Consider the following 10,785-nt stretch of genomic DNA (forward strand, 5'->3'; position numbering starts at 1 on the left):
ATCACATGCCTTTAACACGAGTCACAAGCTAACGTAGCATTCACCAAAAAACACACACACACACACAAGGTGGTGGTGGTGCTAGGAGCACAGTAATGTGCAGTCACAGGGAGCCACAGGGGCTCGACTGTGTATTTCTGGGGGTTTTTTTGTTGTTTAAAAACACACCATAATAATATGACAGAGGAAGAAGCAGGGGGGAATCGTTTACCTGCTGTCCGTCGCATAGGTCTGTGTAGGCGGGCGAGCCCCTCGTTCAGCCTCCGTCTGCTCCACTTTTTCCCCCCTTCCAACTTGACGTTAGCAATAGCAGCGAGTCGGCTAAACTACACCAGCGCCGCCGCCTCTGCTGTGACTGAGAGGGGGAGATAGAGAGGGGGGGGGGAGAAAGGGAGAGACACCGGGGGGAAGAGAAAGGGAGAGACACCGGGGGGGGGGAAGAGAAAGGGAGAGACACCGGGGGGGGGGAAGAGAAGGGGAAGACGTTTGCTGTGTGAACAATGCCGCGTGCCAAACAACCGTCACGGTCCAGCCGGAACACGGCGGCCCTCTCTCTCTCTCTCTCCGCTGCCTCGTTCGTATTCTGCGCTTTATTTATTTCTTTATTTATTATTAAACCATTTATTTACTTACGAGTCCAGAAGTTTCTCCTTTCTTGCCCTCTCTCGTTTTATTTTGGAGTTGACAGTGCGCGAGGACCGAGTTGGTGACGTCGACACGTACATCCTCACTCCTCCTCCTCCTCCTCCTTCTGTGCACACGCCCCCCGGCCCCGCCCACGCCCACGCCCCGGCCCCGCCCCCCGCACACATGCACTCACGAGGAACAAAAGCCACGGTGCTTTATTATTAATGATAACATGCAGCTTCATGGTGATGATGACGGAGACTTAAAGGGCCACCACACATGTGTGCACTAGCTCAATGAATCAATAAATCACTGCTCTCACAGCTCTTGTAAGCATTCATGCTCCAGGTGTGTTTTTTTTAGAGAAAGTCTGAAGACAGAAAGTCCGAATATATATTTATATATATATATATATGTGTATATGTATAGCGATAAAGTCTGAATATGTATAGTGAGAAAGTCTGAATATGTATAGTGAGAAAGTCTGAATATGTATAGTGAGAAAGTCTGAATATGTACAAAGAAAGTCTGAAGAGAGAAAGTCTGAATATATATTTATATATATATATAGAGAGAGAAAGTCTGAAGAGAGAATATCTGAATATATATACAATGTATATATAGAGAGAAAGTCTGAATATATATAAAGAAAGTCCGAATATATATAGAGAAAGTCTGAAGAGAATATCTGAATATATATACAATGTATGTATATAGAGAAAGTCTGAATATATATATAAAGAAAGTCTGAATATATATAGAGAAAGTCTGAAGAGAGAATATCTGAATATATATATACAATGTATATATATAGTCTGAATATATATAAAGAAAGTCTGAATATATAAAGAGAAAGTCTGAAGAGTGAAAGTCTGAATATATATATATATATATATAGGGAGAGAGAGAGAAAGTCTAAATATATAAAAAGAAAGTCTGAATTTATATATAGAAATTCTGAATATATAATGAAACATGAATATATATAGAGAGAATGTCTGAATATAATTAAAGTCTCAATATATATAATGAAAGTCATAATATATATATAGAGAACGTCTAAATGTATATAATGAAAGTCTGATTATATACATATATATATATATATATATATATACAGAGAGAGAAAGTCTGAATATATATATACATATATATATATAAAGTCTGAATATATATGTATATATATATATACATATATATATATAAAGACTGAATACAATACAAATGTATGTACTGCAGCTGTGAAAGTCCAGTGTGTAAGAATCACTGGTGCAACTCAGGGTGAAACTGTGGAGTGGAACAAATGTAGCTCACGCCTCCATTTCCCAAGTGCGTCAGGGAACTACGGTGGCCTCTGTACGTCAGAAAGGATGTAAAAGACACTTTCCGTTTCAAAGCATTTCAACAGTATGTATGGCTGACCTGTGAATGTTTGACTTACTCCAGCCGTAAAGATATGAAGAATCACTCACGTAATGACTTTTACAAACCATCGATGGCCATTGATGGTCGAGAATGAACGTCTTTCAAAATAGGACAGGGATATTCACAACAGACGACGGGCTGATCTGTGTACGTTATTGATTAGTTAACAAAATTAATTCAACTTTGCATGTTTATGGCTGAAAAAGGAAGCCATTTTATTTCTTTAGCTTTAAAGGCAGATAGAGAGAGAATTGAATGTATTGATTTTTCCAGGCTATAACGCAGCCACCAATACACTTTAGAATGTAGGACATGGTCTCACCCGAGGGAGAGCATGTACATAAATGCACATCATCAACAAACATGTCACCTTTTACAAGTTAGGAAAATAAAGGAAATACTGACTGAGCTAATGTGCGATCATTATATAAAGCTGCACATGTGTTTGTTTTTTTTACCCTGTTATTTGTCTGACCGTCTTGTTCTGTCAGTTTCTGAGTCATTCTTATGGACGACGCGTTAAGGTTGTTCATCTGGTTTCACCACACACCCACACACACACACACACACACACACACACACACACACACACACACACACACACACACAGACACACACACACACACACACACACATAATGAAGAATTTCTTAGCCTCACATTCTGGCCAGCAGCACAGAGGCATTTGTAGGAGTGGATGGTGCATTGTATGTACTGTAATAGTCGCTCACACAGTAAACTCAGGACACAGACAGTGAACTCTCATGGAAACTCATATGAGATAAGCGCTATCAGAGTATTGTTCCTTCATGACCAGAGAGCAGTTAAACAGTTAAATCAAGACTGTGGTACAGTCCAGATGCCGACTGCTGTAAACTGTGACTGGGCCACGTCAACGTCACGGTTCCCAGATACCGACCTACCAGTGAACCAGAAGCAAGGCACACGTTAGACATTGTCACCATCGTTTAACTCAACGACCAAGAAGGAGTGAGGAGGCCGTGGTGGATGCTAACTCCCACGACAACATCGTAGGAAATTGACTGGCGTGACATCAGCAGCCAGTTATAGGCGCCATATGTAAGAATGTGGCCAAAAACGGTTACTACATTCAAATTCAAAATACCAAGGTCTTTAAGGTTTCATTATCGGCAACCGGTGGTTGCTCGGCAGCTGAGATTCTACTGACTGCAATGATTGGTAGACGGCTTCTTACTCATGCACATGTTTATACTTATTTCATGCATATATATTATTTTAGTTTTTTGGTATTATTTATTTACTATTTTTTCTTATGTATATTATACTTTTTAAAACATTTCTTTCTACTTTATGCTGGTATTTTTGAGTGGACAGCAAAGTAAGAATTTCATTGTACAGGGAAACGTGTTTCTTTACTGTGCATATGACAATAAACACTTTGAATCTTGAATTCAATCTTGAAAACGGCAGTAGGTGGCGCCACATTCCAAAAACATGATTTCAAAACATAAACATGATTTGCAGTCTGCAAAATATTTTTTTTAAATACAAATATTTTGTCTGTACTGTTGTTGTTGTTGGTGAGTTCAGTTTGTTATATGAACATTATTCCTGAGTCTCTGTGACATATTAGGAGGATTTTATGACCAGTTGCTTTAAGATTTAGATTTTAGACATAATGCACCTTTAAAGGGATAGTTCGGAATTTTGGACATAAGACCCATTTTCAAGATAACTCAGCCGGTGTGATGGAGACGTCTGGAGACGTTTTCAAGAAATTTCATTCAGTTCTTCTAGTTGCCGAGTTAGCTGGTGCTATGGCTAGCGCAAGTCAATGGTACCTACTAGCATAGCATTAGAAACACTCATACCGACTCCACAGTGCACCCGAGACAAATCAATTGTAAACGGCAGACTATCGATGTACATATCTGTGTTGATAGAATGTTTGAAATAAAAGCAACCTAGCGATTTGAAGGATTTATGTCTCAGCAGCAGCGCGTCATACTTCCTATTAGGCTTGTGGTGGAATCAGTTCGAAAGTAGTCCCTCAAAAATGGATGATTCATGCGATGCGAGGTTAGTTTTGTTTCTAGTTTCTCATACCGACTCCACAGTGCACCTGCGGCAAATCAATTAAAACACTAGACTATTGATGTACACATATCTGTGTTGATAGAATAATATTTGAAACAAAACTAACCCATGCTAACTTGTACCATTGACTTGCGCCAGCCATAGCACCAGCGAACTCCGCAACTTGGAGAACTGAATGAAATTTCTTGAAAACGTCTCCAGACTCCGTCTCCATCACACCGGCTGAGTTGGAAAATAGGTCTTATGTCCAAAATTCCCAACTATCCCTTTAAAGCAGATGGGATTCCAGTGGTTGTGCATCGTTAATACAAAGGTGAAATCTGTAATGTTGCACCGCTGGATTCTTCTGGACTCAACCATCCATTACTTCTTCTCCTTCCATTCCATCGTGCTGCTTCTTCCACTTTGTCTTGAGTCAAGAACCAGCGAGAACCATCCATGTATGCACTGTATATATAAATACAGTCACATCATATATAGGCTCTATATAATGACCTGACTGAGGAGATGCAGCTAAGAGGATTATTTCACTTAAAGCCCTTTATCTTCTTTGGTCCTCTTTCATCTTTTCCCTTCTCTCACAGTTTTTCTTATATATACATATATATACATATATGTATATATATATATTAAAGTTTAAACCATCTTACCTTCTTTTCTTTTGTGGGGCAGTTGGAACGTGTCATGTTCTTTCTTGCTGTCGCTTTTTTGTGACCGAATTTAGCGTTTTCAGGTGTTTCAAAGGCGACCAAACGCCAATCACCAAATCAATGCGAGTTTCTGCTTTGAAGATCAAAGCCGCGTCGCTTTATCACACGATTTAATCATTTCACCAATTATTCTATGTTTGTTAAAAACCAGCGACCAGTGGTCGCAGAGAGCGGGTGTGCCGACTGACGGCCTGTTTAGGTCCTATAGTAATACTTATATGTTATTTTGATGAGTAAAGTAGAGATCATTCACAGCTTTAAGAAACAATTAATAAAAGTCTGATACCAAATCCAAAACAGGGAGCTTAATTTAGCCACCTCTCTCTCTCACTTCCACATTGTTGGTGGATATTTTGACGTGTACACACTTTCATTTTCAATCTCTGTTGCTAAAAATGCACCAAACAGGTTCCTCATTGTTAAAAAAAAACCCAGCAACAAACGGTGGGAAAGTTTTGCATGTGTATTAAATTCACTCTTTAATGTGTTGCATTGGGATTGCAGTAAATTTTAAAGGTGCATTATGTAATAAATCTAAATCAACTGGCCATAAAATCCTCCTAATATGTCACAGAGACTCAGGAATAATGTTCATATAACAAACTGAACTCACCAACAACAACAGTACAGACAAAATATTTGCATTAAAAAAAAATATGTTGCAGACTGCAAATCATGTTTATGTTTTGAAATCATGTTTTGGCGTCATGTGGCGCCACCTACCGCCATCTACCAATCATTGCAGTCAGTAGAGTCTCAGCTGCCGAGCAACCACGGGTTGCCAGTTGCGTCTGAGCTACAATGGCGGAGAAAAAAAGCGAAACCTAAAAGACCTCGGTATTTTGAATTTGAGTGTAGTAACCGTTTTTGGCCACATTCTTACAAATTGCGCCTTTAAATGCTAAGCGCACTGTGCATTTAAGATATTTACAGATATTTTATCTGTTTTTTTACATCACTCGGAAAGGCAAGGATTTGGATGACATTTTCCGGAAATGTCCGCAATGGGACGGGGGGGGGGGGGGCTGAGCTGCCTTGGCGGAGGTCTGTGCTCTCTCAGTGCTTTTCTAGTTTATTATTATTGTTGGTTCTTTTCTTTTTTTTTGTTATAAATCTTTTTATTGAAAAATCAAGGGTAATAACAGTGATTTGTCAGCAAAGTTACAAAAGATTTTTCTTCTCTTTTTTTTTTTACACACTCACGAACCACTCCCCCACCCGGACTGGACCAAAAATAATAGTGATAATAACAATGACAAGAGTAATGATAAACAAAGGAAAATATTAGATCTAGCTTTTATAGACACAGGTACACCAAAATAAAATGAAGGCAAATAAATGAAAAGGATTTCAATGAGCGACAACATGACTTCAGAGGTCTGTGCTCTCTGAGTGCTTTTCTAGTTTATTACTATTGTTGGTTCTAAGTACAAACAGCACATTCTGCCGATGTTCTGTTTTCTTCGGAACGATATCTACGCGCGTTGACATTTTGCGTCGACGAGGACGAGGTTATCTCTGTGAGTCACTCGTTACTACACACAAGGGCTGAATAAAGTGTGTCCATCATGTTTTTCACACACACACACACACACACACACACACACACACACACACACACACACCCTCCTCCTCTTCCTCCTCCTCCTATTCAGCAGCGTTTACAACAGCTAAGATAACAAAAGATAACAAAAGATAATAATTAAAAAAAACACACCTACCAGCACGTTGAAAGCTCACTAATTATTAATCTTCATATATTCCACTTTGTCTGGTTTTTAGACATGATAAAAACATCACATTGTGGGTTTAGTTGGGTTATTATTATTATTATTATTATTATTATTATGTGCTGGACTATTTCCTGGTTGGGTGCAGTAACTTTCTTTTGTTCTGTCTTCACCTTGAAGTTGCCAGGCAACCAGCAGAGAGGTTTGTGTGCAGATTAAATAAATCAAGATAAAATGTGTTAATTTTTCAACCTCAGAGGGGCTCGAAGGTGATTTTCTCTTTTCTCGGTTTTTAAACCTCCATTTTAATCTTTGTGCTAAGCTGAGCTAACTATGCGGTGACAGTTGCCTCACATGTTTAACACACAAAGGAAGGGTTCAATTCATATAGCATCAGGCTACAAGAATGTTACATAAGATACAATGTTATATAATTAAAGGTGCATTATGTAATAAATCTAAAGCAACTGGTCATAAAATCCTCCTAATATGTCACAGAGACTCAGGAATAATGTTCATATAACAAACTGAACTCACCAACAACAACAGTACAGACAAAATATTTGCATTAAAAAATATATTTTGCAGACTGCAAATCATGTTTATGTTTTGAAATCATGTTTTGGCATGTGGCGCCACCTACCACCATCTACCAATCATTGCAGTCAGTAGAGTCTCAGCTGCCGAGCAACCACGGGTTGCCAGTTAGGTCAGAAAACGAAACCTAAAAGACCTCGGTATTTTGAATTTGAATGTAGTAACTGTTTTTGGCCACATTCTTACATATGGCACCTTTAACATTATTAATATAATAGAATAATTACTTACATAAACGTCCTTTACAATAGTCACTTTTGTTGTGAATCATAATGAATGGACATTTAAAAACACTTCATTCTAATGCCAAAGTGAATAATTTTTCTACTGATTAAAAAATGTCCTTATAGCTGTTTTTTTTCCCCACCAATTGATTTAATTAAGTTTTCCATTCTCACTAAGCAAACCCTTAATTTCCATTTTCAAGCACAGAAAAAAAAACAAAAAAAAAACAACCACCACGTCCTTGACGACGCGCCGTAATTAACCTGTAACAGCGGCGATAATGAGGACAACAATGGCAATGTTTATTACATCAGGAGGAGGTTTTAATACAGCGGAGCTACTTCACCTCACCGCAGGACAAAAGGCTGCTCTCGTGGAGCGGGAGGAGACGAGACGAAGGGCAGCACACAGCAGGGCCACTGTTAAACATATCTGCAGACTTTGGGTCAGTGCCATCTCTGTTGGCTCTGCTAAATGAAGCATAAAGTCTGTGAAGATTGAAGTTTTTCTCTTTTTTTTATCCCCCCCCTCCCAACCTTGAGGACATTTGTTGGAAGTGGTTGGCTTGTACTCCAACACAAAGATTTAATAGGACGTGTGTGTGTGTGTGTGTACAGTATGAGTGGAGACCCTTGCTTACACTGCAGCAATCTCACAAAACACTTGTTTAACAGCAGAAGACGGAGTGAAGTCAACAAACACGGTGCTGAGTCTCCTCTTTTTTTAAAATAAATACATCATCAGGTATAAAAAACAAAAAAGACTATTAGACGTGTTCTTCGCTCAGAGGAAATTTACTTTGTTCTTCCTGAGTGCTGACAGATAAAACTAAAGCTTTACTTCTCGTATGTTATCAACGCTAACTGGACAGTTTTCCCTGTTGAGGCACATGTTGAGTTTTTCTTTTCCCTCTGGTGGTAAATCATAAAAATACTATTTACTGTATAAACCCAGGGTATTGGGATCATAGTGGTAGAAAATGACAAAATACTAATGGTTTAATGGTTTCTACCTGGAACCATTTGCTTCAGAACCAAAGAAAGGGGTTTTCTTGGTAACACTAATGGTTCCGGCAAGAACCATTTTGATCCAGAGAACCCTTTAAAACCCCTTTCCTGAATAAAGGATTGGTTCTACCTGGAGCCCAAAAGGGTTCTCCTATGAGGACAAGTCGCAGGAACCTTATATGGTTCTACTTAGCACTTTTATTTCTAAGAGTGAGACAGTCCACATCACAGAAATTGATAATAATAATATTTAAAAAATAATAATAATAATACACACAAGGTTTTTGATGAAATACAGCAGAGAAAAGGCTAATTAAAAATGTACACTTTTCATATTTGTATCATTGGTTTGGGGGGATAGGTTTACTGAAGTCCAAATTATTCAATTTGATATCTTAATAATAATAAAGCATTTTTATAACAAGTCTTAGCCTAAGACTATTACACTTGCCATTGGTGTAGGTTTTAATAGCAGAATAAAGACAGGTGTAGAAGTGACAGGATTAGAAGGATTATGTTGTGATTGTTGCAGACGTTTTTTTTTTTCTTCTTTTAATTTTTTTGACAAAATGTGAGAAAAACCGGGGGGGGGGAGGGGTGACAGACACTCAACAAAGAGCTGTGCCAGGTCTGAACCAGGTGACACATCAAACACCCAGCGATTCAACCAAGTATCTTTACATATACTGTTGTATATATTAGTGTGTCAACATTAAGATATCAGTCTTCAAATATGCAAAAAAATGGAACGGCTACTGAGCTAAGGTGTGTGTGTGTGTGTGTGTGTGTGTGTGTGTGTGTGTGTGTGCGTGTGTGTGTGCGTGTGTGTAGAGGGCAGTTATGCAACACGCCTGGATACCAACTGCCATAAAACACCGAATAACAACTCGAACACATGCTGTACAGTAGATTGTTTCCTCTCTGTGGCGACTGACCTTTGACCATGAATGACACCACACCCTCCAAAAGAAAAAAACATTTGCTTCTGACCCTTTCCCGTATAAAGGATTTTTCAGGGGTTCTTGATAACACTAATGTTTCCAGTAAGAACCATTTTGATCCAGAGAACCCTTTAAAACCCCTTTTTTATTTAGGATTTTAAAAGGGTTCTTGGTGGTTCCACCTGAAGCCAAAAAGAGTTCTCCTATGAGGACAAGCCGAAGAAACCTTATATGGTTCTGTTTTGCACTTTTATTTCTAAGAGTGTAGAAGGACAATTTTGGAACCCTTATTTCTAAGCGTGTAGGATGTGGTTCCATGTGTATGTAAATCTAACGTAATTTGTGTTGTTTGTGGGTGTTAATGACTGTTTTGTGTTGTGTGGTAAGCAATATATGTTGGAAAATTCAATAAAAAGATTTCAAAATAAAATAACATAACAGGAAAATGCCATAAAAACACTGTGTGTGGTTGACCTCACCTCACCGTTTCCCCCTGAATCTTTGCTCCAACAAATAAAAAAACACGTAAAGTCTTTAATCATCAAAAGCAGAACAGTGACATATCGGGGACAAAAGCAGAGCATCGGCCGCTGTCTTTTATTTTCCACTGGATCAGACGCAGTCAGGAGACAGAGCTCCAGACACAGGAAATGTCAACAGCTCTGCCCCGAGGTCAGGGACATTTGGAGCCTTGATTGGATCTTTTCTCCGATAACCTATGGAACACAATCAGACGCAGGCAAAAGGCCACAAAAGATAATGAAATCAACCCCGCGGACAGAAACACACAAAACACCAGTGGGAGCAAAGAAGAGAGAGGAGCGACGACGCAGGGTTTTCCATGAAAAGTTCAACAAAACCACGGCTGAACATTGTGAATAATGAGGAAATATTTAAAATCACCTGTTTGAAGAGAGCGTGTAAAAAAAAACCCTCTGAATACATCTGAATATTTTAACATGGAATTAGCTCCGTGTGCAGCATTAACATACAAATAACACTTATTCCGTATTAATGGACTGCATTAAAACATTGTTTTTCCTCCCGCTCTCCGTTTTTTTATGGAGTCGCTTTTGCACGGCGTACGTTTAATACAATAACATTAGCCGTAATCCCAGGAAAACACTTGGCAGAATAAATCATTAGGGCTGCCGTCTTAAGTCAATTACAGTAATTATTAACCTCCCTTGGGCCCTCTGAGCAATGTTTGAACTTACCAAGGCTTAAAATATTTAATTATCTCAGGAGGAGGCTAATTAGCACTGTATCGCAGGTAGTGAGTCAATAAAAAAAGAAGAAGAAAACAGCCATTATTCAAACAAACAAACATGCAATTTAAATTTATCTAAACTTTAATTGTCGCGTTTCAGCAGGAGGAGGAAGGTCGGGGACGGAGCGACGGCAAAAAAAAACCAAAAAAACCTCTTGTGCTCTTTCCAGCAGCG

Source organism: Microchirus variegatus (genome assembly GCF_963457635.1).
Source record: "Microchirus variegatus genome assembly, chromosome: 10".
NCBI classification, from domain to species: domain Eukaryota; kingdom Metazoa; phylum Chordata; class Actinopteri; order Pleuronectiformes; family Soleidae; genus Microchirus; species Microchirus variegatus.